The 27963-nt window shown below is 35.5% G+C and overlaps 1 protein-coding gene and 1 long non-coding RNA gene across 6 annotated transcripts in view; one reads left to right on the forward strand and one right to left on the reverse strand.

The window, feature by feature from the left end:
• LOC124384658 (leucine-rich repeat flightless-interacting protein 1-like) overlaps positions 1 to 27963 on the forward strand; it is a 468068-nt gene that overhangs the window by 298324 nt on the left and 141781 nt on the right. The gene's annotated exons all lie outside the window — the stretch shown is intronic.
• On the reverse strand, positions 22276 to 25993 carry LOC124384674. Of its 5 annotated transcripts, none has more exons than XR_006925450.1 (7): positions 25972 to 25993; positions 25023 to 25063; positions 24866 to 24898; positions 24453 to 24650; positions 24107 to 24333; positions 23705 to 23763; positions 22276 to 22333 (listed from the first exon to the last, which is right to left on the reverse strand). It is a non-coding gene; the product is annotated as an uncharacterized LOC124384674 (long non-coding RNA). The 5 variants fall into 5 exon arrangements; XR_006925452.1 differs by having other exon boundaries at positions 22327 to 22353; XR_006925453.1 differs by lacking the exon at positions 22276 to 22333 and adding an exon at positions 23251 to 23458 and having other exon boundaries at positions 24433 to 24650.

A 27963-nucleotide genomic window follows, 5' to 3' on the forward strand; every position in this document is an offset into this window, starting at 1 on the left:
GTCAAAAACATTTTTTTATATATATATATATATATATATATATATATATATATATATATATATATATATATATAAATACATGAATTCGGTCCTGAAAAAATCCACAATAGTTACGGGTTAAAAGTCACATGTGTAATGAGTTTATATTTTAACTTTGAAGAAAATACAATAAAAAGGAGATTCCTATAAACATTATTCTGAGACTGTGTGTAGTCCTTTTCTCCCTCCGTCTGTTTGAGGAAAAGCAGCCTGATAACCAAATGTACTGGGAATAATAAAATTCACACAATAAGCATAAGACTGGTATTTGAACATTAGAAAAACAGTAGAAGAAGAAAGTAATGAAAATAAAAGTAGCACAATGCTTCTTTCAGTGCCTCTGTGAATGATGGAGCACATCTGGACCTTCCTTTTCTCCTTCCATTCTACAAACAGCACATCCTCTTCTCTCAGCCAGTGATGAGGCCTCAAGGAGCTTTTTTCAGAAGCTTGTTGGTGATGGTTTGAGAGTTTGTGGACCGAATTTCCCCACATGCCCAGATGTTTTTTTTTAGGAAATCTCTAAAGAGGACTTGTGTAGAAATCGTCAAAGAACAGTTTGTAGCCCGTTCCCAACATCTTCTCATCAACAAGTGCTATGACAGATGGTCTACAGACTGGCTGGGGTGTAAAATCCTTATTCCACCTCTCTTCAGGTGTGTTGGGGGATACAACCAGTGAAGACTGGGATTTTCTGTCTCTCACTCTTACTGGTAGAGCTGAAACAGGTGCTGAGTTTGGAGACTGCTTGAACCTCTTTTCTGGTTGATGGCTGGTGTGTGGAACCCACTTCTCCTCAGAAGATTCAACTAAATGACTGTTGGAGCTGCTATCATGGGCCCTTAACTGCTCAGTTGTATAATTGAGATAATTATAACATAACATAGGGAATTGTTCATTTAGTTATAATTTTTATTTTCCACAGGAATGTCAGTGTTGAAAAACAGCTTCTGGCACTTGAAGGTGTGTAAAGTTTTGATATTTCTTCCTTCAGTGTGTAAGAAAGTACAAGGTGATTATTACTGCATGATTCAGTTCTATTTAATGAGCATATAAATATAAATTATTTTACAGAAGTGAACACCAGACAAAATCTGGAAATCCGAGGCCTGAAGTACACAATCAGTAGCTTCGAGAAAAGCATCTGCTTAATCGAGGTACTTTCTTTTGATTACAGACGCAGACGTCATTAAACTGAAGTGAGAATTGTGACTAAATAAAACTAAAAGTTATTTTTGTTTTTGATTCTCAACAGGAAAAACTCTTCAAACAGGGAAATGAGTTGAACAAAGGTAACACTGAAATCTCTCTGAGTTTCTGTAGATGTTGATGTAGAAGGTATTTGCTTTGACTGTAATAAATTGTTTGTCATTACAGAGAAAAAGTGCTCCTCCACGCAGACTGAGAACGAGCAGGAAGCTGACAAAGGTATTTAGATGTGACATGTTATAAACTATTTTCTAGAGGAGATACAGATTTATATAAACATGTGCTAAACCTATTTGTACATTTCCCTCAAATGATCAGATGATCAGATTGAAAGTTATATTCATTATGCAGAAATCAAACACGCAGCTTTGTTTTATTGTTTATTTTATTGTGCGGTTTTATTTTATATTCATACAGACCCAAAGCCCACAGCAAAGAGAACAGTTAACAACACAAAAGTACTTTATAAGTTATTGTGCTTTAATTGGTCTTTTTGACTGCACTATATATGGAATTAATGAAATACTTTTTATATGTGTTATGTTTACATGAAAGAGTTGTGAAGAGAAGAGTAAATGAAAATGTAGCTTCTATGAGAAAAGTCTATTAAAATTATATGAAGAGGTTTAAGAAATGTGAGATGTTTATAAACCAAAAATTTTGAAAATATATTCCCATAGATGTATGTTTTTTTTCCAAGTGTTGCTTTTTGGTTCTATCAATGAAGTAAATGGTTGACTTTGACCTTGAAGTAGTTCACACATGTGTAGAGAGGAGGCAGATGGATAATCCTCTTAACGACTTCTTTTGTGTGTGTGTGCATTATGAGAGCACATTATCAGGTGATTACTGTGTTGATGATAGCTATTAGTGTGAAGGCAGTCTATAAGTATTTATACATATTTATACATTGTGTAAAATATTGTTTATTGTTTTATAATTGAAAAAAACTATACAGTGGTTTATTTAAAGAATAAAATAGTTTTTTGTAAGCAGCCCAGCTGTAATTGCTTTTGCAATACACATGTACAGTTTCTATCATGTTAATTTATTTAATTCTTTGACATTAACAATAATTGTATATCATTCATGAAGGTTTATAAAATTAAAGTTTAAAATGTATTTATATATTATGACCATTTAAAGTTGTATCTTTACATTAGTTCATGCAGTGTGTATTAACGTGAATAAGGATATGAGAACAATATATGTACCAAACTAAAACTAAACCTTTAAACTGTGGGTGAAATAATCAGTTTTAGTTGAGTTACATTAACAGTTTAGGCATAAACGTAAGTAGTGAAAAGGTCAATGTTATTAGGGGAAAACATTTTTAAACCCATTTTGAGTTTTAATTGAATTTAAATGAGATGTCTTTATTTTTTTGTTTGTTTTTGGAAAAAGTTTTGTAAAAATTGTTTTCATTAATAAGATTAAAATATATTCACAATAATTTTTCCTTTAATGAACTGAAATATTTTAGTTTACAATTATATTTTCAAGTGGAATTGTAAAGATGTAGCATGATTTTTGATGTATTTATTTATTGTATATTGTTATTGTTATTTATAGTGTTTATTTATTTTTATTATTTTTGTATAAAATTGGGTAAAACATGATAAAGGAAAGAAGTAGGGGAAAGTGTTGTTTCAATGTAGGGTCATGTATTGTGCTGTATGAGTTTGTGGTAATTATAGTTGCAGTCAACTGTTATTGTTTGTTTTATTATTTAGAGCAATATATATTACTGTGTTTTGTAAAAACATTATATTAAATATTATTCAAAATTATTTTTAGTGAACAGGAATATATTTAATTATGTTTGGGAATTTGAGAAATATATAGACAATATCAATAAGATTTAAAAAAAAAAAAAGAAAAAAAAAAGTGTGTGTAAAGTGCCATAAAAAAGAAAAATAAAGTATGAATGTTAATATATAACACATAAATGTATTAGGCCTACCTAGATATATATTGATTTATTGTTTGTTTTCGTTTTGTTTGTTCCCTTGGGTATGTGAACAGAAATGTATCAAAAAGGAAAAAAAAAAAAACACAAGAGCTCTGATGAAACATCATCTTATTCCAATAGAAAGTAGCATATGGTAAAAAAAAAAAAGAAATAAACAAATACATTTAAAAAAAGAAAGAGAAACACATGATAGATTTATTTTAGGTAAAGTTTCTAATAAGTTACAGAAGGCTGATCATAAAAAAGTGAAAGAAATATATAATAGCAGTTGTAGGAGGAGGAGGAGGAGGAGAAATATTTTGAGAAATAAGGGTGTGGTGTAAATGTGGGTGTGGTGGGACCACCCACATTTTGATGATGTCATGCTGCTGGTAAAAAGCAGGTTTCAGTACAGTTTGTTGGTACAGTTTTACACAGGTCATCTGTGAAAGAAGGCGATCTGAGACAAGTGTATTGGACTATTGTTTATTCTACTGCATCCATTTGTGACATTACAAGGAACAGCTTCAGTGTGGTAAGTGGTAAAGTGTTTGTTTTAAAAAGGCAAATAAAAAAAATAATCAAAAAGCCATGTTTTACAGTGTTGTGCTTTATAGAAAATTATACACATTGTTGCTGAGTTTTTGTATGGAATGGTCAATTAGAGTTGTTTAAAAAAGTTTTTTTATTATTTTTTTTGTAGACAGCTTAATTCATTCTAAGTGTTTTGGGAGGAGATAGAAGAGTTCATAGAAGTTAACAAAAACACATGATGTTCTAATGTAAATGTTGTAATTTTGATGAGTATTGGACTGTGCAAAAAATATGTTGTGGGGCAGATTGGAGATAAATATAGTGTGAATATAATAGATATAAATATAAATGTAGATAAATATAGAAAAATATAGTATTGTAAACATAATGTATAGACAGTGTGCCTGTTATAAAAAGCAATTATAAATGACAAGCTGAAATAAAAAAATTGGCATAGTGTTATTAAGATCTTAGTGCAAAAAAGTGTGTATAGACCATAACACATAAAAGGGCATTAATGAGAACATTAAAGTAATTAAAAAGTTAGTTTTAACAGTAACGCATTACTTTTTGAATGAATTAACTAGTAACTGTAACTTGTCACTATTTCTTAGTAACCAGCACAACACTGGGCACGAGTTTGTCCATCTTTTATTCTCCAGACGTTCAACTGTAGTCCACGGCACGTATATTTTCTGGAATTAGACTTTGAGAAAACTCAGGTAAAATTTACTACATGACCACCCACATGAACCACAATAGACTTGTGCATATTTTCCTGTATTTTATTGTCTATTATGGTGTTGTTCTGGTTGTTGTTCTGATCTTTGGTGATCATGATGTACTAATATACTGCAGCACTTCATGTGTTACTGTCTTTTACAATCAACTGCATTACCATGAAGAACAGATCATTAGAAAGAACTTTTTTGTGTATGATATTGTGTATTAATGTATTTTTGCGCATGGTAGTTGTACATTGCATCACTTTTCAAGCTACTATCTCTTATTATATGTTACGTTAACAACATAAACAACAACAGTTCATGTATCTTAAAAACTAAATTCTCATACGTGCATTACATTTACATTAATGTGTTTTTTCCTGAGCTCATCAGTGCAGTATGTTGCATCACTTTCATGCTGTCGTCTATTATGATGTACAATATTACAAACAACAGCAGCAGATTCATAGATCTTTAAAGAAACTGTTGTACCTTAGCATTACCTTACTGTGTTTGTTTGTTTGTTTCACACAAGGCTTTAGAGGACGATGAGTGGACGTCTCGTCTGCGGCGGTAGAGGACGATGAGTGGACGTCTCGTCTGCGGCGGTACAGGATGATGAGTGGACGTCTCGTCTGCGGCGGTAGAGGATGATGAGTGGACGTCTCGTCTGCGGCGGTTTGGCAGCACTGAGGTTTGGCTCTGAAGCTGGAAACACACCTGCTCCCCGTCAGAAGAAATGGTTGGATCTGTTTTATAAGGTTTGTGCAGACAAAAATGTGTATGAGAACATGATTAAACACAGGTACCATAACCTAAAGGTCTTTATTTGTACAGAGGGAGAAATGTCCAGTGCAGGTCCACGACCAGTCGAAACTTTCTGGTGGTCTTTGTGGATTCCACCCTCCTAAAGTGTTCATTTCAGACTTTCAGGTGATCATCTGTTTCATGTCACGTCACTGTGGACCTGCACAACTATATTTGTGACCACACTCATGTGCTTTAAATGTCCTCTGCTGTGTGATGCAGAAATACTTGTTGCAATATTTATTTTTATTTACAAAATCTCAATAAAGTGATGTTTATGTAACAAAATGCACTGGAAGAAAGACAGACAGGCAAAAGTTCACCAAGCAGAGCTTCTTTATTTTCTTTCGTTTTCACCCTTGGGTTTTCCTTTCCAGTGCTCACACCAGGGTTCACCCACACACTCACGGTTTCGCCTCCACTCGCGCACCGCTGCTACAGTTTACATCCCTAATCATATAGAACAATATCTGCTTTATCTATTCCCATTTCTCATCCAGTGATCAAATAGTGGAAGCACTGAGATCAGTGTAAAAGACTTTGGTTTTTGCTCAGGTGTGTTAAAGTGTGTTATATTTGTAGATCTTCATTTCACTTCACTTCTGCCCTCAGACTCTCACTAGTGTACAGAGATGATTGTGGATTAAACATATTAATGTGTGAATGTTAGATTTTCAATGTTTCTTCTTATTTAGATCTGTAAAAAATACCAAGACTAAAAGGTAAATAAAACCTGTGTTCCACACTCTTTATTGTTCTTTTACCAGGTCGTAAGTGTTCCACCTGCTGCAAGTGTTCCACCTGCTTTACTCCACTCCTACTGCTGTAGCGCCCCCTACCTCCACCCCCAACATTATACAGCCCTTTATATGTCATTATCATCATGTTTAAGTTCATAATATACAATATGTGTCTTTACAGCCTGGTAGTCAAAGTCCATCTCCTTCATCCAGTCCTTCATCTGCATCCAGTCCTGCTGTTTCTTCCAGTTCTGCTCCTTTAATTATTTCTTGCTGGTGTTCTGAGCGACTCATTTTACTGTTTATTTGTGTGGATTTACTACTATTATAATCTATAGTTATTTATGATCAGGTTGTTGTTTTAATCCCAATTAGGGACTTTTTTTTATCATTGTATTTGATTATATCTATTGTTAAATAACCTTTATTAATATATACATCGTTTTGTAATATTTGTATTTGTGTGTTTGCATCTATTATAATTTATCATTTGATATTTTGTAGCATTTTCAGTAATTAAAAATAAAATGTTTTATCGTTCATAAAACAGTGACTCGTGAATTATTCTGTGACCCTGCTGAACCCATTATCATCTTCATTATTATTATTATTATTATTATTATTATTATTATTATTATTATTATTATTAAGTAGAATTTAAATAAACAAATACAAAACATGTCCTATATAATAAACTTTTGTTAAAAATGTTAAAGGTTAAATAAGTACATTAAGAAAATAAATATACATCCATTTTATGCCTCTTTATTGGAAAAATTAATTAAATCATACAGATATTAATTAACATGAGTGACAAGTGATGTATTTTCATTCACATCATCAGTATTTTTGTGCACTATTGGGGGATTTATATACATCAATCTGCCAAAACCATAACAAATGTCCATCGCTCATCCATTTCCTCTTTCTTTTCTTCTATTCCCTTCTTCCCCTTCTTTTCCCCTCTTCCCACCCCTTAACAGACTATTGATCTCCAGCTTCACACAGCTCACATCCTCAACTCTCAGTCTCACACTGCCCTCTAGCGGCACTATCAGGACGTGCTTTATGCTCCATTCTGTACTAATGTGATTTCTGTTTGTGTTTTAATGCAGTGATTCTCAATCTTTTTCTGCCATTTACCAGTCGTGGGTTGTGACGTGTCTGATGCAGTTCTTCATGGATCCTGCATATAAAATAAATAAATAAATAATAGAACAAAGCTGCATGTTTTATCTCTGCATAATGAATACAGTCTACAATCTGATCATTTCTGTACATGTTAAAGGTGTGTTGTGTAAAATAATTTACTAAATGAAATGAAAGCTGCTCAGATCACACTAATGATATTATATGTTTATTTGATAAAAGCGTATCATGCAGTAATAATGTGCTTGTATCGTCTTACACACTGAAGACATAAACATCAACACTATAGATACCTTTAAGTGCCAGAAGCTGGTTTTCAACACTTTCATTCCTGTGGAAAAGAAAAATTCTTTATGGTTATGAATAACAATATTTTTATGTTTATGTAGAGAATCCATCATGCAATACTCTGTGTGCCGTGTTTCTGTATAAATGATGTACTTGAATAAAGTACTGGGTTAAAAGTCACATGTATCATGTATGTATATTTAACATTTTATGAAGATATCATTAAAATGTAAATTCCAAAAACATTTATCTGAGAATATTTCTGGTCCTTTTCTCCCTCACAGATGTAAAATAGACTCAGATTTTCCATCCACATGCAGATCACCAGGTCGCTGTCGCTTTTCTTTTCTTTTTATTTCTTGTAAACAAAGCTCAGTTATCACGAGCTGGAAAGAGCTGCATTCCACTTCCTGCCAGGTGCGTCACAGTGCACGCCACGCTCTTTCACCACTAAGAGCTTCTAAAGATGAATAAAACTAAGAACTCGCCCACACGGGGAATAAAAACCTCCCATGTATCGTTAAAATCCTGCACTCATTGGCTACATTTTCTATGGAACATGTTGTTTCCACACTGCTACTGGCTGAAAATAAAAGACTGGAACTGAAAGGTGGTGCAAAGCAAAACGTCTCCACAAACACCTGCAGAGTTCAGTTGTATCACTGATAAGATTCTACCTGTCTTTGTCTTTTTTTAGTGGTTACTCTCATTTGTTTATTAAAACTATATTCTACCAGCCATATTTATTTTTTACCACCAAGATGTCGTTCTTTATGCAAAAGTTACTCTAAAACAGATACAAACAAAAGACCAAAAATGCTCTACAGTATGTTGTTCAGTGGAACCTTATCTTTCCAAATAAACAGGAATTTGCAGCAATTGTGCGTTTGGATGCGTTTGTGACTCGTTATTACAATTATAGTGTAAGTACAGTTTTTTTATGCATGTTGTTTGTGTGTATTGTTTACACATATTTAGGAAATACATTTGTTATAAGCGTTCCATTGAAAAACAGTGATCTAAAATTGATGCTTGAGGCTTAGACCTTTAGAATGATATATAATTTATCATGATAATTTATACCCCTTTTCATTTAATCTATTGTTAACTTACACCAGCAAACAGTGGTCACTTCAGGTGGCTGCTTTTGAACTGTAGGCTCCGCCTCCTCTGGTCAGGCTCTTGCTCTTCATTGGGCCTTTTTTTCCCTCAGGCCTCCATTACAATTACCAGGTGACTCCACCTACATATAGTAGAGAGCTGAAGACAGAGCCAACACAAGGAGAGGGGAGTAGAAGAAAACAGCACAGACACGTAACAGCGGCGTCCTAGTGGGTGTTAAAAATAAAGTAACTCCGTTACCATTACCGTATGATGCGTTTAATAAAATAATGTTTAAAAATGACTTTGTGTTTAAGTCAGTTTTGTGTTTGTAGACCATAACACATAAAAGGGCATTAATGGGAACATTAAAGAAGGTTCTTTAAAAAAGTAAAAAGTTACTTTTAACAGTAACACATTACTTTTTGGTGTAAATAATCAACAAAATAATTGAGTTACTTTTTGAATAAAGTAACGAGTAACTGTAACTAGTTACTATTTTTTAGTAACCAGCACAACACTGGTGATAAGTATAGTATATTTAATTAAACTCATGTAACCTATTTACTCCAAGTATAATTAAATAATAATAATCAGTTAGTAATAAATAGAGTAGAATAGGGTCTGACTAATGTTATGAGTGTGTAGGAGAAACAAAAACAAGACAGACTTAAGCATGTTTATTGGAAAAGAAGAGTTTGTGGGCCATTGCTGCTGCAGAAGACATGGGTGAGCAATCAGGATCAGACTCAGGGGAAGATATGGGAGGATAATAATAATGATCAGGTGAGAGAACGGGGGAAGTAGGAGAATAATCAGTAGGGGACCAACATGAAGGATAAGGAGGAGATGGTAGAGTTGATGCAGGAATACAGGAGTCGTCATAGTCTTTATTGTCGGTCTGTGTCACCTGATGATAAACAGCAGGAAGGTCAGACGAGGTCTGTGTGCCCATATCACATGTAAAAGTATTCTTCACGATGCGAGGAGGCAGACAGGGGTTCTCTGGAACAGCTAGAGTAGAGAGATGTTTAATAAATGGAGCAATCTCAGTGGTGAGGAAGAAGAGCTGAAATTGACGATACTGTCGGAGGAGAACGCTCCTAAGAGCTGTCCCAGAACGTCTGTGAGATGGAGCTGAATAAAAGAAACCAACAGAGATACGATGTAAAAGGGTGAAATCACATTGACTAAATATAAAAATGTATATGTTCATGTGGGGACAAAAGTAACAAGATTATAAATTAGGGGTCACAAACCTTTTTGACACCGAGAGCTACTTCTTGGGTACCGACTAATGTGAAGGGCTACCAGTTTGATACACACTTCTGAGATAAAAAATTTGCTCAATTACCTTTAATTATGTTAATATTAATAATTAATGATATTTATCTATATGAGGGTGTCAAACTCAATTGCACAGGGAGCCAAAACTTAAAGCCCACTTTAGGTTGCGGGCCGAACAGGATAAACATTTATTGAACACACTAAAACAATGCTTTTTGAACATAAATATTAATAAAAACAGACAGGAAAATTATTCCAGAATAAATAAAAATTTAACTTTAAATAACTTAAAATATTTTGCTCTCCATAAAAATATATCATCAAAAACATCATTCTGAGAAACCAAGAGCAATTGGAGAAACATGAAGCTCAGCTGAGGGCACTTTGAGTTCTGACTATGAGAAACAGCAGAAACAGAAAGCTGAACCTCTACAAGCCCAAAGAGTCGCAGAAAATCTCTGAGGAAACAAAGATTCTTAGGTGAGGAAGAGAAATGAGGATGGAAACCCGAGAGTGACTGGAGGAAGCTGTACAGCTGTTCAGCAATATGACTTCAGCACTAGAGAAAGAAAACCAGAGAAAGAAAAAGAGGAGATCAAGCTGGACATGTCCTACATATAATAAAGTACAAACATATCAGTGATTATTGTAACTGAATATTTTTTATTCCTTTAAAATAAATAAATATCTTAAATATAGTGTGTTTTGTTTCTATTATAAAATTATTATTGGACATCATTTAAATTTAAGAATTAAAATCCACATGATAAAATGTTGGGAAAATGGGACAAAAGTAAATGATATTAAAATAAAGGTTTTGTTTAAACTCAATTTTACATGAACAGAAGTTAAAGTAATAAAATAAACAGTTATTGAACAGTATTCACAGCATCAGTTTAAATATTAAATCACAATAACACAGAGATTAAATCAGTTTACAATACATGAGTTCTTCATGGGTTCATCTGATCACACAATACTATAAAGTTTAGTTCCAATGCAGCCTCATAACATCATAGTTCAAGTATAACTTTTGACAACTGCAGTTAGTAGAAAAACATCAGAAATAACTATTTATTAGATTCATTTTAATAATTCAGTCCATTCAGATTGGTCAATTCAGTTTGAAAAGATTTGATTCGATGATTTCGACTCCTTAGATTCAGTTCAAGTGACTCGGTTCAAGAGTTCAGTTCGGTCACTTCTATTCAAAACAATGAGGTCGACCGAGTCTGAATCCATAGATAGTTCAAGAAATTTCCTTTCAGCAGTCTCTCAAAAAGAAACCAGCAGGTGATCAGAATGTTCCTACTCTGTTCCTGGGTTAGTTTCAGGGGTTCACCTCAGTCAGCTTCATCTGGTCATTTATGATTCTACAACATTCATATAGTCACTCGGGTCAACTTCCGGATTGTGTGTAATCTTCCCTCTGTAATCTGTACATGCGCAGAGTGTGTGTGTGTGTGTGTGTGTGTGTGTGTGTGTGTGTGTGTGTGTGTGTGAGAGAGAGAGAGAGAGAGAGAGAGAGAGAAATAAAGTGAGTGACATGATGATGTCACCGGCAGAGGGCGGGGCATCTAGGTGTGATGTCACAGTGTGACACGTCTAAATAATTCAAAGCGTGCTTTTGTTTCTCATTTGTGAATTTACCAATTGTAAGTAAAGAGACACTAAAATTGACAACCACCAAACAAACAAACAGCAGCAAGAAGCAGCAGCGATTAGCAGCAACTAAAAAAACATTACAAATTCTCTTCTATTGAACATTTCTTTATACAGGTACCTGGTAAGTCGTCTAAATAATTATGGCAGAATATTGTAGATTATTTAGTAGAAGACTCGAAAAGTACAAAGTCATTATTTAGCGACATTAGCATGGGTAACTAGCCGGCTAGCTAAGATTAGCTTTCATAGTTTAGCTTTTTTAATTAATCCAACAAATTGACCTAATAATTAGTTTAGAATCTATTAGATACAATGAAGTAGCTTAATTTAACCTATTTATCCCATATTTTAATCAAACTCATGTAACCTGTTTACTCCAAGTATAATTAACATAATACAGTGGTACCTCGACATACGAGTTTAATTCGTTCCGTAAACTTGCTCGTATGTCAAATTGCTCGTATTTCAAAGCAAATTTCCTCATTGAAATTAATTAAAATGCCATTAATCCATTCCAGCCCCCAAAATGCGACCCCAGTTGTTTTTGTTACGTGTTTTTGAATAAGAAAAATTTATTTATAAATGACAAATATTGTATAAAAACATAATAAAAGAGAATGTAAAGATATAATAAGGTTTTATTCAGTGTATTTTCCTTGGAGATGAGACGACTTGAACTAACAAAACGCTGGTGTGTGTGTGTGTGTGTGTGTGAGAGAGAGAGAGAAATAAAGTGAGTGACATGATGATGTCACCGGCAGAGGGCGGGCATCTAGGTGTGATGTCACAGTGTGACACGTCTATATAATTCAAAGCGTGCTTTTGTTTCTCATTTGTGAATTTACCAATTGTAAGTAAAGAGACACTAAAATTGACAACCACCAAACAAACAAACAGCAGCAAGAAGCAGCAGCGATTAGCAGCAACTAAAAACATTACAAATTCTCTTCTATTGAACATTTCTTTATACAGGTACCTGGTAAGTCGTCTAAATAATTCAAAGCGTGCTTTTGTTTCTCATTTGTGAATTTACCAATTGTAAGTAAAGAGACACTAAAATTGACAACCACCAAACAAACAAACAGCAGCAAGAAGCAGCAGCGATTAGCAGCAACTAAAAAAACATTACAAATCCTCTTCTATTGAACATTTCTTCATACAGGTACCTGGTAAGTCGTCTAAATAATTCAAAGCGTGCTTTTGTTTCTCATTTGTGAATTTACCAATTGTAAGTAAAGAGACACTAAAATTGACAACCACCAAACAAACAAACAGCAGCAAGAAGCAGCAGCGATTAGCAGCAACTAAAAAAACATTACAAATCCTCTTCTATTGAACATTTCTTCATACAGGTACCTGGTAAGTCGTCTAAATAATTATGGCAGAATATTGTAGATTATTTAGTAGAAGACTCGAAAAGTACAAAGTCATTATTTAGCGACATTAGCATGGGTAACTAGCCGGCTAGCTAATCTTAGCTTTTATAGTTTAACTTTTTATATTAATCCAACAAATGTACCTAATAATTAGTATAGAATCTATTAGATACAATGAAGTAGCTTAATTTAACCTATTTATCCCATATTTTAATCAAACTCATGTAACCTGTTTACTCCAAGTATAATTAACATAATATACTAATAAATAGAGTAGAATAGGGTCAGACTGGGACTACAATTTTAATAATCCTTGCAGCCGTGGCATGTTTTATCTGTTGTGGAATTCCTTGTCATTGTTTAGACAATACGTACAGCTCCCAGTGTATAAAATTACAGGTGAAGAGTCTTCTACAGAAAACATCTCCACAGATATGGATCAAAACATCTATGTGGATTTGGATGGAGGGATTATGGCCCTAGTCAATGAGAAAAAATGACTGTAACAAACATTTTCTTATAACTAAAAGCACTAAACTCTTTCTACGCTTTAATTCTGATTCTTTGATTATATCGTATATAAATCATGTTGTTGTTGTGTGTATTTTATGCTGTGTGCAGGAACATGGCAGCTGGTGAACATAGGAGGCTTCTGCAAGGTATGCGTCTGCATCAAGGCACGTGTGCGTACATCAAAGCATGTGCTGAGGGGTATCGCTTCGACTTTGACACCTTTAGAGGTCCCTGCAATGCTTGTTATGCCCTTGTGTCTATTTTTCTAAAGCATTGCCTGTGGTGTGCGCAGCAGCCCACCTGTCCTTTAGGTGAACGGTGCCATCATTTACCCCGTAAATGGTTCAGGTTTCCTCCAGAAAAGGACGAATTCGTTTGGGAAACTGATGCGGACCGGTTCAGACCGGTGATGGACATTCTGCACCATGCTGACATGTTCTCCCCAGAGGGAATGTGGCTAGATTCCATCCAGAACTCTGTCTATGATCTTCCTGCAGGACTTCAGCTGATCACCCGTATCTTTCATGTGCGTAGGGCTATTACCCTTGCCCAATCGTTTGGAGTTACTGCCAGCTCGCTGGTTGCTCCGAGCACTCAAAGTTTTCTGTTCACGGAATTCGTCATGCAAAGCACCTTTGTAACGTACTACACCATCATCTTCTGTGGCTATGTTCTATGGACAACTGAACCAGCGAAACATCGTGATTGGAATTGTCGTCCTATCCTTTGTCACAAATTTCACACAGTCAGAACAGACTCAATGATATTCTCATCAAGTCTTCACGGTGGTGGTTACAGGTATCACAGTGAGGTGTGGTCTGCACTGCAGTCTCACAGTTCTATATCTGTTCCCCTGCCGCACTGGATCAGAAGACTATCACCCATTCCATAGTTAAGCCACTTTGCACTGGACTGCATCAACTTTTATTTTCTTATGTTTTCACATTTGTTAGTTACTTGTACAATCACGACTGAGGATGAACTTGGTGGTGAGTCCACTGTCGTGCCCCTGGTGGGCAGAGTGGGAATTTTACATAAAATTTGGTTGCTGTCAGGGTTTTTCGCCCACTCCCAGTTCATCATGTTGTGATTAGGCTTATCCGTTGATGCTTTGAGGGTGGGTGATGATGTTGATTTTGGTCGATTTTTTTTTTTTTCGATTTTTGCTTGATTTTTGCTTAGATTTTTGTCTTATTTTGATTTTTGTCTGTTTCATTTTTTAGTTATAAATATATAAATAAATACAATTATTTTTGTGTTATGTGACATGTATGTTTGTTAATGGGTTAAAATAGAAGTAAGCATAGAGTGTGAGACTAATTAATAAGGGAGTGATGGATCTAATCCTCCTTATCTAGCGTGTGACCTAATAATTAGTATAGTATATTTAATCAAACTCATGTAACCTGTTTACTCCAAGTATAATTAACATAATAATAATCAGTTACTAATAAATAGAGTAGAATAGGGTCTGACTAATGTTATGAGTGTGTAGGAGAAACAAAAACAACGTACAAGGCAGACTTAAGCATGTTTATTGGGAAAGAAGAGTTTGTGGGCCATTGCTGCTGCAGAAGACATGGGTGAGCAATCAGGATCAGACTCAGGGGAAGATATGGGAGGATAATAATAATAATCAGGTGAGAGAACGGTGGAAGTAGGAGAATAATCAGTAGGGGACCAACATGAAGGTTAAACAATGAAGCGGCTAATTTATGGATTTTCCTGGGTTTTCGGTTTCACAAGCTTCAAGCCAAAAAACTGAGCCCCATAACATCAGACCAATGAAATTGCCAAATGGGTTCAGGTGAACCAATGAAACTCTTTATATTAAATTAGTTGCACTCCCACTGAATCGACCCACACCACATCATAAATATGGATGAGGTTCCTCTGATGTTTGACCTGCCGCTCACTCGCACTGTCTACAGGAAAGGAGAATAATTTGTCACGCTGAAAACAACCGGGCATGAAAAAACACACTTCACCTGTGTTCTGAGCTGCACGGCATCGGGAGAAAAGCTTCACCGATGGTGATTTTTAAACGCACGACGATGCCAAAAGAAAAACTCCCGAGAGAAATTGTTGTGAAAGGAAAAGGAGAAAAAAACAGTGAAAAATGACTTTCTTGTTAGGCTACTGTTTAGATACAAGCCGTGTAACAGACACTGTCTTTCATTAAAGTCTGTGTAAAGTTCATTAGTTTCAGTGGGAGCGCATCTGATTTAATATAAAGAATTTCATTGGTTCACCTGAACCCGTTCGGCAATTTTATTGGTCTAATGTTATGGGGCTCAGTTTTTTGGCTTGAATCTTGTGAAACTGGGAATAACCCAGTAAAAATTATATATTAGCCACTTCATTGTTTAAGCTGCGAGATTCAAAGCGAAGGAAAAAAGTAGCGGCTTATATACCGGAAAATACGGTAGTCTAACAGTAGTTAGTGAACAATGTTGAACCAAAAAAACTACCACCTCTCAATAGTTTGCTCCAGCTCATTTCTCAGAGCCTGTAACTTTGGTTTGAGCGGCTTCCTTCCATCATCAAGATTTAGGAAGAAAACCTGGATGAACTTAAAAAAGCCACTTAACTTCTCAGGGTAGCTCAAATGTAGAGCGTTCATAAGCCCAAACTAAATTACAAGTGAATCAGTCCAAAATCTTTGGGGCATTACAACCTGATCCTCAAAGATGATTGACACATGGCAGTGTTAAAGAAAACACCACGTCTTTATTCACCACTGACACCAGAGCCACTGCTCCCTCCTGGGCTTCCAACTCATCCTGAAATAAGAATACATGCTCAGTGAGTGTGTGTGCAAATGTACATCTGCCACTTGGAAAAACAAATTACAGTAGTAGCTCAGGTTACAAGTTTAATTCGTTCTGGGAGCGAGCTCGCAACCTAAAACGCTGGTATCCTAAAAAAATTTCCCATAAAAATAAAGGAAATTTACTTGATGCGTTCCACAAGTCCATAAATACACATATACACAAATTTTAAAGGTTTTGTAATGGTAATTGTTGTACAAATTTTAACCCCTAACATCGGAAATGAAAGAAATTTTGCTCAAAATCTTTGCTCGCAGGCCGATGCAACACTCGTAACCCAATACAAAATTTATTACAAATGTTTTCTCGTATTCCAATTTGCTCGTATTCAAAGTTTCTCGTGACCCGAGGTTCTACTGTATGTAAAACATTTTTTTTTATATTATACTATCCATGGTTTTAAATAGAATAATATCAGAAAGATCATTTTTAGATATAAATTTCTGAATCATTATTGTATTATTATAATCATATTGTCATTACTGGCATTCTGCAATTTAGTATTTTTAACATTTTAAATGAATATAAGAGATTTATGGGATGTATTATTGCTCTTTGTTTTTCTGTATAATGGGGTGCAATTGTAGTCTGAATGTTTTTACCACTGTTTATAGCAATGTTTACCTCAGAATATTTAATAAGGTAATTGTACTTGCAGATATGTAAAAAGACAATAACAATACCTTGCAAATGTTGAAGATCTGTGAGAAGTCCTCCTTTAAGTAAAGTGAAAGACCTGCCAGGGCTCCTGTTCTGGATACATTGATGTCCTTTTTGTCCTTTTGCAGAAACAAATACATTGCACAAAGATCTCAGGGTTGAGTGTTCACATTTACTTTAATGTAATGCAATGCACTTAAAATATATTTACATGTTCTTCAAATGCCATCAAAAAGTCTTCCATCTTCTCACCAAAATATCCTATTTTCCTCTTTTTATACAGTTTCAGAAACTGAGGTGTATATTTGTCAAGAGCAGCATAGAAAGAAAATGGCAGATTTTGATTTGTTATCCTGTGAAATTAGCTGTAAAGCTGCATTGGGAACAAAAGGACATACAAATCAACAATCCATATTAAACTAAGACTTTTTCCAGCTCAAGCAGTGCTGCAAAGACGAGTGACACTATGTGGTCCTAGTAACAGTTTTTTTACTTACTCGAGCTTCACAAAAGTGTGCAGGACATCTATCTTTTAGTTCAGCAATTGAAGGAGCTGAATTCAAAATTTCTTCATGCCTGAGAGAAAGGTGTGTTGCATATGCTGATGGATGAGAGTCATGTCTTTTCCTTCTACAGCTTTCTTGAACTGGTCCACCATCTCAAGCCTCTTGGTTTCCAAAATGCCCTTAGTCTGTCCACAGGGATGATTGGGAAGGAAATTAATTTCCCCTCTTCTGGGTCATTTGATGTTGGCTCTGGATGCTAAACCTTCTGGATTTGTCCTGCTTCACTTTCCTTCATTCACAGCCACACCCTTTATGTCAGCCCTGGTCAGTTTGGTCCTGTAGTTGCCCATTTTGAAGCATAGGCTGTTCTTCCAACCCTCATAACCTGTTGTGGAACCTTTTCTTTTAGACAGGGGTGCTTGAGTAGTAGAGTTTCTGCAGCCTTGCCAATCTGTTTGGAACTAGGATAGGCTTTATGCTTATACATTTCAACAGCCATCACATCAAGTATGTTGTGTTTTTGATCCCTTGTCAGCTTGAAAGTTTTGCCTCTGTCAAAAATGCAGCGTTGCCTTCTCTTAGAGTGTACTCGAACTCATATGAGAATGGGGGAACAACAAAGACCTCTGGCCAACGGCTAAGGTGCTCTGGTGAATCTACTAATCTATCAAAAATAAGGCAACCTTAGAAGCATAAAGATCTAACCAAGATGGCCGCTCGTGTGAGTTTGTGTTAATTTGTCAGTCAGTCTTTTAAGTTTTTTAAGTCTTACATTTGCTAAAATTGTTAGTAGTGTGTTTATACCACTTTTTATTTTATTATTTTACTTTTTATTAACTAACTGGAGATTATTCCATGTTTGAAAAAATGTGGACTTTTATACCGGTATGCCTACTTTGCTCCATGCTATGGAGAATGCCATTGGTTGGTGTGGGCAGCGGGCCTTCTGCTGTTGAATGGGAGAGACGCGCACCTGCGCCGCGTCGGTGGGCTTCGGGGGCCGCTGTGGACTGGATTGGGGAACCGCTCATGGTTGGTGTGGATTGGATGTCTTCTACTGGGTATGGGGGACACGCATCTGTGCTATGTCTGTGCGTTTTATTGGCTGGGACCGCTGCGGAACGGACCGGTGTTTTGGCGGTGACGCTGCGAGGCTTTGAACTCTCCTCTTGGTGGCCCGTTTGGATGCGTGATCCACCGCAAAGTTTGTTCTGCCTCTTGGTCAGAGGAAATGTAAAACTGACCCACTATGCTACATCTATTTGCGCCGATAACAGTCCGAGCTGCGGCATGGCAAAGAAAGTGGTTTGTGCTTCTGCTACTGCTTTCAGGTAACATTCATCCCAACCCAGGCCCAGAGTTGGCTCAGCTTTAAACACCAGATTAACTTAAATTAAGTAATGGTATACAATTTTTCCATCTTAATGTAAGAAGTTTGGTAATTAAGGTGGACGCAGTTGGAATCTGGGCAGATTTGACCGATGCTGACATAATTCTCACAGAGACTCTGTTGAAAAAATCGATTACAGATGCCATGGTGCATATTAATGAATATAATGTTTTTAGAGCTGATCGTAGTAAAAAGGAGGAGGGTTGCAGTTTATATTAAGGAAAATATAAATTGTATTTGTATTGAGTCAGTTAGTATTTTAAAATGTTTTAAACTTATAGCTATTAAAGTATTTTTATCTAATGGGTCTGATATGATGGTGATCGGTTGTTACCGCCCACCTTCAGCTTCAAGGGAGGCAATTTCATTGCTTACAGACAGGTTGCATAACTGGTCTAATTTGGTCTAACTCGCCTAAATGGAAAGAGTATGAGTAATTCATCTTTGATTGATATTATTTTAACTAATATTCCCCATGTTTTTTTCTGCGATAGGAGTTTTTTGTAATGATCTTAGAGATCATTGTGCAATATCCTGTGTGAGAAATTTTAAGATGCCTAAGAATACACCCAGATTTATATTTAGACGTCAATTAAAAAGTTTTAATAAACAAGCGTTTTTGCATGATGTGTATAATAGTGACTTACATTTGGTTTCGTCTATACCTGATGTGCTTGATGCTTGGGATTATTTTAAATAAACTTTTTTGAAAATTTGTGATAAACATGCTTCTTTACGTAGATATCGGGTGAGTGGGAAAAATAATCCTTGGTTTAATAAATCTGTTTCAAATCTTATTAAACAAAGAAATGGGGCCTGGTCCAAAGCAAAGAAAACAAATAGAGATGAGGACTGGTCAAATTATAGATAATTACGAAATAAGTGTACAAAATCGATAAAAAATTCCAAAAGCCAGTATTATCTTAATCTAATTAACAATAACATGAATGATCCTTCTGAATTTTGGAAATTAACTAAATCTCTTGTAGGGTCAAATAAATCAACTGATCTTCCAAAACTTTTAAAAGTAGACCAAAGAATAATTTCAGACAAGGCTGATATTGTTAATATGTTTGATAATCATTTTATTTCAGCTAGTTTGATAACAGATACCAGTAATTCGCTGGTCACTGGCGAACAGGAAATTGAAGAGCCGACAAATTATAATGACTCAGATTTTCCTTTACCGCTATATTGCCCAGCCAAGTTTATACACTACTTTCAAATTTAGACTGTAAGAAATCAGGTGGATCTGATCAAATTGAACCAGTTTTTTTTTTAATTGTCTGCAGATATTATTGCTAAACCTATTGCATCAATATTTAATTTGAGTCTATCCACTAATGTAATTCCAACTTCTTGGAAATCAGCTATGGTTATGCCATTATTAAAAGGAGGAGATCCCTGTGATTTAAATAATTATCGACCTATTTCTAAACTACCGATCTTAGCAAAAGTTTCCGAATCTATAGTAAATGATCAAATGAAAGAATATCTAGGTAGTCATAATATTCTAAATGCATTTCAGTCAGGTTTTAGAGCGGGTCATAGTACGATAACAGCTACTACACTTATTACAAATGATTTAATAACTGCTCTCGATGAAAGACAGCATTGTGTTGCCTTGTTTGTTGATTTGACAAAAGCATTTGACTTAGTGGATCATGACTTACTGTTAAAGAGACTTAAATATATAGGTCTTTGTAATTCGGCTTTGAGTTGGTTTAAAAATTATTTATTTGATCGAACGCAATGTGTTGCTGTAGATAATTATGTTTCATCCGTGTTAACAGTCAAAAAAGGTGTTCCCCAAGGTTCTTTATTGGCACCACTTCTTTTTTCTATTTTTATAAATGAATTAGGACAGGGAATAAAATCCGCAAAGCTACATTTTTATGCTGACGATACAATTATTTATTCAACCGCATCCTCTTTGTCACAAGCTATTGAAATTCTCCAGAATTCTTTTAACACTTTTCAGCATAATTTACTCCAATTGAAATTAGTTTTAAATGCGAAAAAAAAACGAAGTATATTATTTTTTCGCGTAGTCGTTCTATGATCATTGCTCCGTCTATTTTAGATTATGGTGATATTATTTATATGCATGCCTCTATATATTTATTAAAAAGATTAAATTGTGTTTATCATGCTGCATTGCGTTTTATAACAAATGCTTGTTCACGTACTCGTCATTGTTTGCTACATAACTGTGTAGGTTGGACCTCCTTATATCAAAGAAGGAAATCACATATATTAGTATATACTGTAAAGGCATTGCTTGGTATGCTTCCAAATTATATTACTAGGCTTTTATGTTTGCGTAAAAAGAACTACAGCACCAGATCGTCAACTGGTATTACATTAGACGTACCTAGAGTACACTCGGAACATGGAAAATCTGCTTTCTCTTACTGTGCTCCTTGGCTGTGGAATGAATTTCAAGCTATTACTCCACTAGAAATAATTCCTTCTTTGAATGTGTTTACAAATATATTGCAATGTAAAACGAGTGAGGTATGTAACTGTTTTAATTAATTACTTTATTTTATTTTTTTATTTTTTGTATGTTATGTGTTTATGTGAAATTTTTATATGGCCACCTTGGCCAGAACTCCCTGGAAGAAGAGATTTCTGTTAATCTCAATGGGACCTTCCTGGAAAAATAAAGGTTAAATAAAAAATAAAATGTAACAGAGATATCTACTGAAGTTAGCATGCTAAGCTAGCCCCGGTCCGTCCTCAGAGAGCATGGAGTCCCGCTGACCTTCACTCGCTTTATACACAGTTTACAGCCGTTTTTATCTTATTTATGACTGTAATATCGCTCTTCTCTCAGGAACAACAGAAAAGCTGTGAAGACACCATCATACTCTAACTGTGTTTCTCTCTGTAAAGTGCGCATGCGCGTGTGTGTCTGTGTGAGAGAGAGAGAGAGAGAGAGAGAGAGAGAGAGAGAAAGAAAATATACTTGTGTGACGTCACAGGCGGTGGATCAGGACACTCTATATAAGCCAGAACGCGCCTCTGTTTCTCATTTGTGAATTTGCTAATTGTAAGTAAGGAGACATAAAAATGAAGCTCTTCAGAAGATTTAGAGATTTTTTTCAATGCTGGAGACAAATGAAATATAAACAGCTTGTTGAAGAGGAGGATGAGGAAGTTGATGAGAGAAATGCCATACATCTCCAGAGCTGGGTGATAGAAAAAGAACATCTGGAGGAACGTGTTGCTCAGCTTGAGTTCAGTTTGGACCTGACCACCATGAAGCTTCAATCTTCCATGAAAATGCATGATAAACTGCAGAAAACTGTGGATCTTGTGAAAGACAGCTGGGTGAGAGAACAAAAGAAAGTGGAAGAACATGTTGCTCAGCTTGAGGCCACTTTGAAACGGACCACCATAGAGCTCCAGTTTTACTACAAAAACTATAAGGAACTGGAGAAAACTGTAGAATGTGAGAGAGAGCTGGGCGAGAGAACAAAAAAGCAGAGGAACATGTTGCTGAGCTTGAGGTCACTTTAGAATGGACCACCATGGAGCTTCAGGATACTCAGAATCACTGTGAGAAAGAGAAGAAGACTTCAGAGAATTAGACAGATTATTATATGAGGAACTGAATGCTAAACCTCTCCATGTCCAAAAATAATAAATAAAGTCAACAAAATCTTAAATACGAGATAATCATATTAATCTTCATTTAACTTGTGTTTCATTTATTTATATCACAAAATGTAGCTTAAAAATTAAACATGAACCCCCTGTATGTAAAACAGTAAAAAACTAAGAAAAACTAAAAGTATTTTGTTTACAGATCAGAAAATTATCTTTTAGACAATTTAATATTATCAAGAAAAATATGTTGCTTTGTAAAAGATCAACATCACATATAACTAGACAACAAAACACCATTAATAATATTTATACAGAATTAAGTAAAAAGAAAGTCTTGACAGGACCACTAGAGGGCAGTGTGAGACTGACATCTGACAACCAACTGCAGTTATTATTATTATTATTATTATTATTATTATTATTATTAATATCATCATCCTTATTATAGTTTTGGGGGTTTATGAATGTTTCTTGCTTTGACGTGGATGTGTTGATTGTATAACACCCAAATAACATTGTTTAATCAAACCAATTATTGGAAATTTAATAATTTTATCACTTTGGGTTTCATAAATATGTAAATCTGCATATAAAAATAATACAAATTAATCATTATAAAGTAATAAATGTTTAAATGTAGACCTTTATGTACTAAAGCACCTCAGTGCAATAAAGTATTACATTCTAAAGTCCAGCAAACACGACATGGGAGTCAATTCCTTGTAGCATTTTCTTGAACTTGGTTTGCAGGAGAAAATCTGGTTTTGTTGAAATAACAGGTTAACAGATGATAACTGGATAAATAACTAATGAATAAATGCTTCATCCAGCTCATTAACATGCAAACTGATGAGTTCCATCACCTGCTGTATGAACCTGAACAGAATCCACATTGTATTTCTAGTTGGAGATGCTGAGATTCTCTTTTTATTGAAATCTTTTTATTAAAACAGCAGGATGAGTTACTAAAGCTGAGCTTTTTCTCTCATTGAGACGTGAATTCTGTAGAACTGCTACTGCAATTTTTACATGAGATGCAATAAAATCGTCCACCTACAGAACCTACAGAAACCTACAGAAATTACATTTACTTTGTTACTGTCCACCACTAGTTTCTACTTCATAGAAACATAGCAATGTAGCAGCAAAGGCAAAAGTCCATGGAGTAAGAAGTGACATCATATTACTAAATAGATTTGGGCAATGACTGCTGATAAAAACACAAATAATTAACTGATTTTTAAAGAAAATCAGTTAATTATTTGTGTTTTATCAACAGTATGTGGACAGCAGAGTCACTGCACTACAACATACTTACATTTCTGTAGATTAGTTTTCAATTATTTCCAAACTTCTGTCAATGAAATCCTTTATGGTCTATATAAGAAAACACATACATTTCATAAGAACACATACTGATAGCAAACATAAAATTTACTTCTTTTACACAGGTTTAAACATGTGAAAGTTCTTATTTGTGTGTGTGTATTTATACATACAGTGCATATATATATATATATTTCACATTTTTTTTACATTAATGTTCATATACTACTATCCAAATATGGAATTGAATTTGAAGATGCAAACGAGAATGAAATTTGCTCCAGAAATGTAAAATAGAATTGAATACGTACAGTGTCCTACGATCTTTAGAATAGTGCTTACAGTGATTTTTTTTTTGTTTTTTTTTTGGTGAAGCTACAAATAAATGTATTACCTCTGATTCGACCTCCAGCAGCTCCAGAGCAAAATGGATAGAGTTGTAATGAAGAGCATCGTATACTGGTACTTTCCGCTTGGCTATTTGAACCTTGTCTGTAAAGTTTTCAGGAATTCCTTTGTCCTTTCTGTGAACCACAAAAGTCTTGTCTCCACAGAACACATCCACGTCTAATTTGCCCACTTCTGGAAGACCAGGTTTGTATAAGGAACCTTCGGGGAAGACTGGAAAAAAGATATGATATTTAATGTTATATAGTACTGTAAATATTTGTTTGTTTTTCCATGTTTATTGTGATGCTACAGGAATGAAGAGTTCATTACATGGATATTTAGAGATTTACATGTAAAGAGAATGATATCCGGTCTTCACTGCAGTAAACGCCAGCCTGGTAGTATCCTAGACTGGATCCATCGCTACTGTTAGCTTCTTTCACCAGGAACAGGTCTCCGAGTTTTGCTTCTTCCGTTAATTTCTCGTTATAGCCTTTGACAGTGGTGAAACCTTTTGGTGCACAGCCGAGAGCAATCAAAAACTTGTCCTACAAAAGGAATCGCGGTTTTAGTGTAGAGGTTTGGCGCTTGCTTTAGTAAAATGGTTTTTTTTATAGTATTGATGGTTTGTAAAATGGCGACATGATAGTAATGGTATTAAGAGGTGTATTAAATCAGGTAAGTCCACACTAAATCCCCAGGTACCAAATGCACGGCCCGTCACTGGAGTAGTGTTAACACAACAAAGAACACAGACACTCACCATTGCTGTCTTCCAACACGTTTACTGTAGAATCTGTAGGAATATTAGTTATGTTGTAAATGAGATTCGAAGTGTGTTTGAAATACCAACCTACAGCAACATCTCATTACAAACAATATGAACACTATGATGTATTTAAAGTACACTTATGATTTACCTTAAAATTCAGTAACCTCGTTTTGCTTCTCTTTCAGGGAACTGAAAAGGAAAACAGGAAGTAAATGCACTGAAGTTTTAATGTAGGAGTAACACATCAAAATGTAACTGCTGGCAAAACCCACATCCTCTCCTTATGCTGCTACTACCAAGAACAACAGAGGTAGTAAAATGACCATTAACTATTTTCTTTGTAACTAAGGGTCACAGACATGAAATTGCAGAATACAAATCCGATGCAGTAAATAATTCACAAAGAATCTCTCCCATGGAATAAAAAATAAAAAATAAATAAATTCTATCTATCCTTCCTGTATTTTTTAGGTATTTAAATAACAATTCTTGAGCTCTCGATTGCCTGAATTTGCTTCCCAGCAGTACCATTAGAGATATTGTCCATTCCTATCCATCCTAATTCCTGATTTAACTGAAATCTGTCTCTTTCATATGCAGGACATTTATCTAATATGTGCCTCACTGTTTCCAATTCCCCACACTTCTCACATACACCCGATTCATGCTTTTCCGTTTCTAAAGAGACTATGATTTAATGCAGTATGTCCAATTCTTAATCTTGTGATGACGACATCCTTCCTTCCATTTCCCAAACTTTTCCTCTCACTACCAACTTTCTCTTGTATCTGAAAGAGATGTCTTTCTTTAGTCCCACTTTTCCATAATTCCTGCCATCTTTTACATACTTCACATGAAATCACTGCCTTGGCATATTCATCCCGGATTACTCAATATTTTGTAAATCTATCACTGGGTTATAAAACAACCACGGTGGAATTGCTGGTAGAGTAACAGAAGGAGCAATTTCACAATGTTTCAGCTCTAACTTGTTTACATCTTTCCTTACTATCCAACCAAAGCTTGTTTTTTCCCTGTACTCATATTCCCAACAATCTGGGTGATTTTCCAGATGATCCTTTACACCATACCAGTACCTTAGTCTCAGCTGAAGACTGCAGTTCTAGGGACAATGCCTACTGCTCCTTAGTGTTCTGGTCTTTTATACTCTTGCTGACGCACTGTGATGTCAGAGGTAACTTTATGAGTGGTAAACTGTGTATCTGCCTCTAGTGGTGAAGCGTGGAAATACAACTGAATGGGAATCCTGTCCTACACTGCCAAATATGCATGGCATATTTGTCCCTAAATCCAAGTATAAAATCTGTCGGTTTAATCTTAGTGTCATCCTCATCAGCTATCTCTGGTAGATTTATAAGACGGGTAAGAGGCCGTGTGTATAGTCGAACCTTTAACGTAGAACTCTGCAGATCTTACCTGTCCATGTGCTCCAAGAAATGTCCTAATCACTCTCCCAATCAACCAAAGGGCTCGTGCAGCTGGGGATCGAGCATCATAACAACAGAACCAACTGCAAGGGTTTTAGTGTCTAAATGTCGAACTGCATGTGGAGTTAAAAGGACAATTTGAAGTGAGTTTAAAAGTTATTTTGCTTGCCTGTAAAAAAAAACGTGAATCCTGAATGCCGAACTGATAAAATTTGAGAAAACGGTTTATAAAAGAGCACCGGAAACAGCCGAAGTCGCGCCGGAGGGTTGGTGAGCTTGTGATTTGCGCGACTGAATATGAGCATGACTAAAGAGTTACGAAAGGATGAGGACATGAGAACCGGAAAGCATGTCAATGATTGGTCAACTCAGGACGCTAATGGTAGGATGGAGGTGCTTTGGAAAAAGTTTGATGCAACTTGTGTGCTAGTAAGACTGTTTGAACTGTTAGACTGTTTGGTAATTAAAATAATCAAGTCGGTGTATTTAAAGTGTACAAATTGTGTATATTTGTGTTAATGCACAGGATGAGATTTGTTTGTAATTATGTATATCCTTCTGTTTTTTTGAAGGTTTCAACCCAACCTAACTGAAGCTAACCTAACCAAAGCACGTGTAACTGACTAAGAGTGATACACTGGTGACAAAGCTGCTTGCTCTATTGCTCCATCTATCTATCCTGAACAAAACTATAAACACAACACCTGTTTTTGCCCCCATTTTTAATGAGCCGAACTCAAAGATCTAAGATCTAACAAAAGGCCTATTTCTCTCAAATAATGTTTACAAATGTGTCTAAATCTGTGTTAGTGAGCACTTCTCCTTTGCCGAGATAATCCATCCACCCCACAGGTGTGGCATATCAAGATGCTGATTAGACACCATGATTATTGCACAGGTGTGCCTTAGGCTGGCCACAATAAAAGGCCACTCTTTTACTTTTTTGTGTATTGTGGGTTCCGGAGGGTCCGGGTGTATCTGGAAACCAGAAAGTATCAGGTGTGACCACCATTTGCCTCATGCATTTTGCCCTGTACAGTGAAAACCTATCCAAAGTGAGATACGCCATAAAATGTAAGCATTTGCCCACTCAAGTCGAACTGCAGTCAGGTCAAGACCCCGATGAGGATGATGAGCATGTAGATGAGCTTCCCTGAGACGGTTTCTGACAGTTTGAGAAGAAATTCTTTGGTTATGCAAATTGATTGTTGCAGCATCTGTCCAGGTGGCTGGTCTCAGACAATCTTGGAGGTGAAGATGCTGGATGTGGAGGTCCTGGGCTGGAGAGGGTAGCTGAACAGATGTTTTCCTCTCCTCAAATTAAAGAGATCTCAGATTAGAAAGTTTAATGTTTTGTTGCATGGCAGTTCTCGGGGTCTGACCTCATGGAAAGATCTGACCATCCTTACAACTTCCTCTATAATTCCTGAGGAACAGGAAATGGCAGCACTGGAGAGCAAAAATCTGTAAAGCTCTGGGCAGGTTTAGATTCAGCATGTGAGCACATGTCTTACATATAATAAAGTACAAATCTATTATTATTGTAATGTTTAATGAACATGTAATATTTCAAATTGTGTTGTTTTGTTTCTTCATTTAAATATGAACTAAAAATTAAAAGTTTAGTGCAGCCTTATAACA

This window comes from Silurus meridionalis, chromosome 4 (assembly GCF_014805685.1).
Source record: "Silurus meridionalis isolate SWU-2019-XX chromosome 4, ASM1480568v1, whole genome shotgun sequence".
Lineage (NCBI taxonomy): Eukaryota > Metazoa > Chordata > Actinopteri > Siluriformes > Siluridae > Silurus > Silurus meridionalis.